The following is a 6,000-nucleotide window of genomic DNA, read 5'->3' as shown; positions in this document are numbered from 1 at the left end:
TCAGTGCAGGGGACCATAGAATTGCGACCGGCTGCATTTATACATTATACAGGAGGATCACAGCGGGTGTCAGGAGTGACACTCAATGCAATCTGTCTATTAATGCAGGTACTACAGTTTCCAGCATGGAGCAGAGTGTGCTCCATGTTGGGAGCAGTAGTACCTGCAGTTAAGGACAAATCACAGTGGGTATCACTCCTGACACCCGCTGCGAAAATCCTTCATTCCTGAGATGCGGAGCGGCTTTCTCTAGCGCTCGCATCTCTGCTCTATACACCGGTCACCATTCATATTTCCCTCTGAGAGGTGTGATTGGCTGCCACCATCCGGCCAATCCCAACTCTAGACAGAAAATATGAATGAGTAATGTGAATTTCTATTCACATCACTGGCCAGCTGGAGTATAGTGCAAAGATGCGAGCGCTGTATTGAGCCACTCCGCATCTCTGCTATATTATGGACGATTGCATCGAGTGTCAGGAGTGACACCCAGGGCGATCTGTCTATTAGTACAGGAACTACTACCTCCCATCATGGAAGTGTGGTCCATTCTGGGAGTAGTAGTACTACCTAAAACATATATTTTTTTTAAATGAAAAAAAGTGAAAAACACACACACACTACATTTTTATTATTGTCGGCTACATTTTTAGGTCCCTGCGCTCAATATTAAAAATGAATGAGGAGTGCATTTCATAAATGTTTTTCTAGTTTTCGTTCTAAATCATATTTTTTTTTATTTTCACTTTACTTTTTTAGCCCCATTTTTAATATTGAGCGCTGAATTTTCTGGTCCCTCCCCACTCCCGAAAATTGAAAGACAAAAAAATAAAAATGTTAATGTTAATTTTTAAACAGGAAGCAATTTTTTTGGCCGGGCAGGGACCTAAAAATGTAGCCGGCAATAATAAAAAATGTAGAAAGGGGCCATTTAAATGTAAAAATCATATATTTTTTATAATTAATATTATTAGTAATATATTTTAATATTGTGTTTAATAAAGTGTGTGTATGTTTGGTTCACTTTTTTTACTCTTTTTTTTTTTTTTTACATTTTTTAGGTAGTACTACTACTCCCAGCATGGAACAGACTATTCCATGATGGGAGCTGTAGTACCTGTACTAATAGACAAATCACAGAAGGTGTCACTCCTGACACCCAATGCGATCGTCCTATCTATTGCAGAGATTAAGCGGCTTTCTCCTGTGCTCGCATCTCTGCACTATACTCCGGCCGGCCAGTGATGTGAATAGAATTCACATCACTTATTCATATTTCCCGCAGAGAGCTGTGATTGGCCAGATTTTTCAAGCCACTCACAGCTCTCTGCGGGAAATCTGAATAATAGGTATATATATATATATATATATATATATATATATATATACGGCATATACTCATACTACAGTGGTAGCAGAGAAGAGCGTCCGTCCGCCCGCATCTATACATTATACAGGACGATCGAATCAGGTGTCAGGAGCAGGGTGTGATCCATGTTGGGAGCAGTAGTACCTGCAGTGAAGGACAGATCACAGCAGGTATCACTCCTGACACCCGATGCGATCGTCCTATCTAGATGCAAGAAAGCCGCCCGCTTATATACATTATACAGGACGATCGCAGCGGGTGTCAGGAGTGACAGCCGGGGCAATCTGTCTATTAGCACAGGTACTACTACTCCCATCATGGAACAGTCTGTCCCATGCTGGGTGTAGTAGTACTATCTAAAAAAAAAATAATTGAGAGAAAGAAGTGAAACACACGCACACTTTATTAAACACATTATTAAAATACATTACTAATAAAAATTTGCTGAGAATTTATTCGGATCGAAACGATTTGTTTGGAAAAATTCGGTGAATCAGCTTTCATCTCTAACCAAAACTGCAACATGAGTAGGATTAATTTAAGTGATAAATATAACACCACATATGAGAGAGAACCCGCATACTAGAAGGCCCCCAATTTGTATGGGTACAATCTTCTTGCACATCTGGACTTCATAGCAGCTTCTATGGATCCCACTTCTGTAGTGAAGCCCATGCTCCAAATCAGCGGTCTCAACGGCTGTCCGGGCATGCTGGGAGTTGAAGTTTTGCAACGTCTAGAGGGCCACAGTTTAAGACCACTGCTATAAAGACGTAGGTTAAAGACCTTTGATCTACAGTATGTTAAAAATATATAATCTCAAAGCTTGGTGGTCTGCTGAGTTAACATGTTCTCCTAAAGCTTGTATGTGCTACGATACCCCATCCACTCCAAAAACCTTCATCTCAATAGACTTCCTAAAATTGTACCCTGAACTTGAGGTAGTAAAATATGGAGGTAAACCAGTCTGTAAAATGTGTTGGTTCTTCATGAACAAATACAATTTGCAGGTAATTTACGATGGTGCATTTGTTTGCTTTGTACATTTCCCTTTTCTCCAAAAAATCAATTTTTCACAATTTTTTTTCTCCTGTCAGAGGCTCCGTCCAATTGAAAAGTTTTCATACAGACTTCCATAAATATATGTTGTAATTCTATGTGGCCCATTCAACGAGTGCCCCCCATCAGTCTCCGCAGAAAAGAATCTTTTGTCAAAATCTTTGAGAAAAAGAAGGAAACGCAGACCAATTAGAGAAACTCTTCCAGTGTCTTCTATAGCTTGCGTACAATGTAAAACTTTTTAGGGAGACCTTACAACAGAAGTGCGATTGTGCACTCGGCCTGAGAGAGACCAGATGTGAGATCTAGAGAAATAATGGCAACTAAGGATCCCCCGATTGCAGAACATTCTTATTCACTCTTCATACTCGTGTTTACAAGTCGGAAAGTTCTGTAAGATTTAGCACTTTTTTTCGGCTGTAGAGAAGTTGCGTTTGTCTGTAGAGCTGGAAAAAAAACAGGTCTTCCATGCCCCAAGGTCTAGTCATAAAATTGCCGTGACAGCAATGCTGTCTAAACTTGGATAAACAAGTTAATTCCATCTAGTCTTAGCTCGAGATGTGACAAGGTAAGATGAGGTGAGACAAAAAACAAACAGGCCAATTTTGGCTTTTGCTTGAGATTCCACAGAAAGCAGTTATATTTCACACAATGTTTTATAATAATGTGCCATTTATGTTCAATGCTTCCCGAGAAGGTTACACAGAGCTGCTCTGTAGGAGAAGTATAAAAACAAGAAAATATTGCACTGGTTGTTAAGTTTGCTCACTGTATACAACAGGGAAGGAGAATTAAAAGTTAGATTCATCGGTTCAGATTTAGAATATATTTTGTTGTCTCTTATACAGATTGGAGATACACATTAAGGGTTGTATACCGTCACTTCACTTCTATCGGTGGTTTCTGGAGGCAGAAATAGTTACTGATACGAAGGGTTTACAAGGTGCTATGTGAGCAAAGCACTTGGTAAGCCCTGCCCCACTTCCTGTGTTTTGTTTTGCTGTTTCTGTTACTAGAGACATAATTTCCCTAACAGCAGGCAGTGGATAGCAGATTTCAGCATGAAACACCCAATACCCAAGATCTAAGAGTTAAATGATTAAACACAGCTTCAAATCTGCAGCATCAAATATGTGCAGGATACTGTACAAGTGAATACAACCTATTGGGGTTGTTTGGTCTAACACAACTAGTCCCCTAGCCACAGGAAGGGTCCGAACACTGGGACCCCCTGTGATCTCCAGAATGGGGTCTGGCTCTCAGAAAGGGCATATTCTGAAGATGGCACACGCTCCATTCATGAGAGTGCTGGAGATGCCCAAATGCTGAAAGTATCCCTCTCATTTAAAGAAAAAAAAAACTTTACACATGCCAAATGTTTTCATTGGTCAGACAGAGACAGAGATCGCAACAAGTAAAGTGCACAGCCATTTGTGTTACGCCGAGCGCTCCGGGTCCCTGCTCCTCCCCGGAGCGCTCGCGGCGTTCCTCTCTCTGCATCGCCCTGACCGGGAGCGCTGCACTGACATTGCCGGCGGGGATGCGATTCGCATAGCGGGACGCGCCCGCTCGCGAATCGCATCCCAAGTCACTTACCTGTCCCGGCCCCCGGCTGTTATGTCCTGGTGCGCGCACGCCAGCTCTCTAAGATTTAAAGGGCCAGTGCACCAATGATTGGTGCCTGGCCCAATTAGCCTAATTAGCTTCCACCTGCTACCTGGCTATATTACCTCACTTCCCCTGCACTTCCTTGCTGGATCTTGTTGCCTTGTGCCAGTGAAAGCGTTTAGTGTTGTCCAAAGCCTGTGTTTCCAGATCTTCTGCTATCCATATTGACTACGAACCTTGCCGCCTGCCCCGACCTTCTGCTACGTCTGACCTTGCCTCTGCCTAGTCCTTCTGTCCCTGCCTTCTCAGCAGTCAGCGAGGTTGAGCCGTTGCCGGTGGATACGACCTGGTTGCTACCGCCGCAGCAAGACCATCCCGCTTTGCGGCGGGCTCTGGTGAATACCAGTAGCATCTTAGAACCGGTCCACCGACACGGTCCACGCCAATCCCTCGCTGACACAGAGGATCCACATCTAGCTAGCCGAATCGTGACAATTTGCTTCTTCCTGCTCATTCTAATGATCGTGGGGGTCTGAACACTCCAAAGAATCAAAAAAATTGTACATGTCTCTGTGACATATCAAAAACACGTTTTTAAATAAGATGGATGCTTTAAGCTCTGTTCACATTAGTTGTGTCATAGCACTCTCAGATCCATTGCACAACAGACGATACCCCACGATGGATCCCAGTGACTTTTAAAGGTGGTCCATCACATTGTTTATCATTTTACATGAAAAATAGCACTGGATGCTGCACTATTTTTTTAAGCAAATATCATGCACTGTGTGATGGAGTATTAAGTGCATATCTGAGCAGAGTCTTAATGTCCTAATACAGGAGGAGATAGTTGGCCGAATAGGCTGATAGTGTTGGGTACGGATATTCGTATATCGCGAATATCGGCACTTCACGATTCTGCGTATATTTAGAATATAGTGCTATATATTCATAATGACGAATATTCATTTTTTTGTGTTTGTTTTCACATGCAAATTTTTGTGCAAATTTTCCATGCAAATTTTCACATGGAAAAAAAAGTGAACGAACATAGTGAATATGCGAATTTCGGTAACATAGGACGAATTATCGTCAATATATTCACGAAATATCGCAAATTTGAATATGGCCCCTGCCGCTCATCACTACAGGCTGATATTGTCTTGTTCAATAGGCCCAGTAATCAGAGTGTTTGCTCGATCATTGGTAGATCACATCATTTTACCAGGTTAAAAAAATCCTTCTTCATTGGCCCCACATCTCCACATATAATACAGAATCTGTGGCCGATGTGGCCAATAGTTTAGCCATGTAATAGGTTTCTTAAAGGGGTACTCCCATGGAAACCTTTTTTTTTTTTTTTTTTAATCAACTGGTGACAGATTTGTAAATCACTTCCATTAAAAAAAAATCTTAATCCTTCCAGCACTTTTTAGGGACTGAATATTAAAGAGAAATACAAAAAAGAAATGCATTTCCTCTGATGTCATGACCACAGTGCTCTCTGCTGACCTCTGCTGTCCATTGTAGGAACTGTCCAGAGCAGGAGAAAATCCCCATAGCAAACATATGCTGCTCTGGACAGTTCCTAAAATGGACAGCAGAGGTCAGCAGAGAGCACTGTGGTCATGGCATCAGAGGAAATACATTTCTTTTTTTGTATTTCTCTTTAGTATACAGCCCCTAAAATGTCCTGGAAGGATTAAGATTTTTTTAATAGAAGTGATTTACACATCTGTTTAACATTGGGGCACCAGTTGATAAAAAAAAAAAAGTTTTCCACGGGAGTACCCCTTTAAACAAGGGCCAATCTACAAGATTGATGCTCATTTAGTGCATGTGTCGGTCCATCTAAAAGGGCACTTAGATGTCATATGTAAAATGTCTTGTCCATCCCCATATTGTCGTATAGGATTGACCACATGAATTGATCATTATGGAGCATGTGTGTGATTGGTTGGTGG

Source organism: Hyla sarda, chromosome 3 (assembly GCF_029499605.1).
Source record: "Hyla sarda isolate aHylSar1 chromosome 3, aHylSar1.hap1, whole genome shotgun sequence".
In the NCBI taxonomy this organism is placed as follows: domain Eukaryota; kingdom Metazoa; phylum Chordata; class Amphibia; order Anura; family Hylidae; genus Hyla; species Hyla sarda.
The sequence above is the reverse complement of the archived record's forward strand: the minus strand, read 5'-3'. Positions refer to the sequence as shown.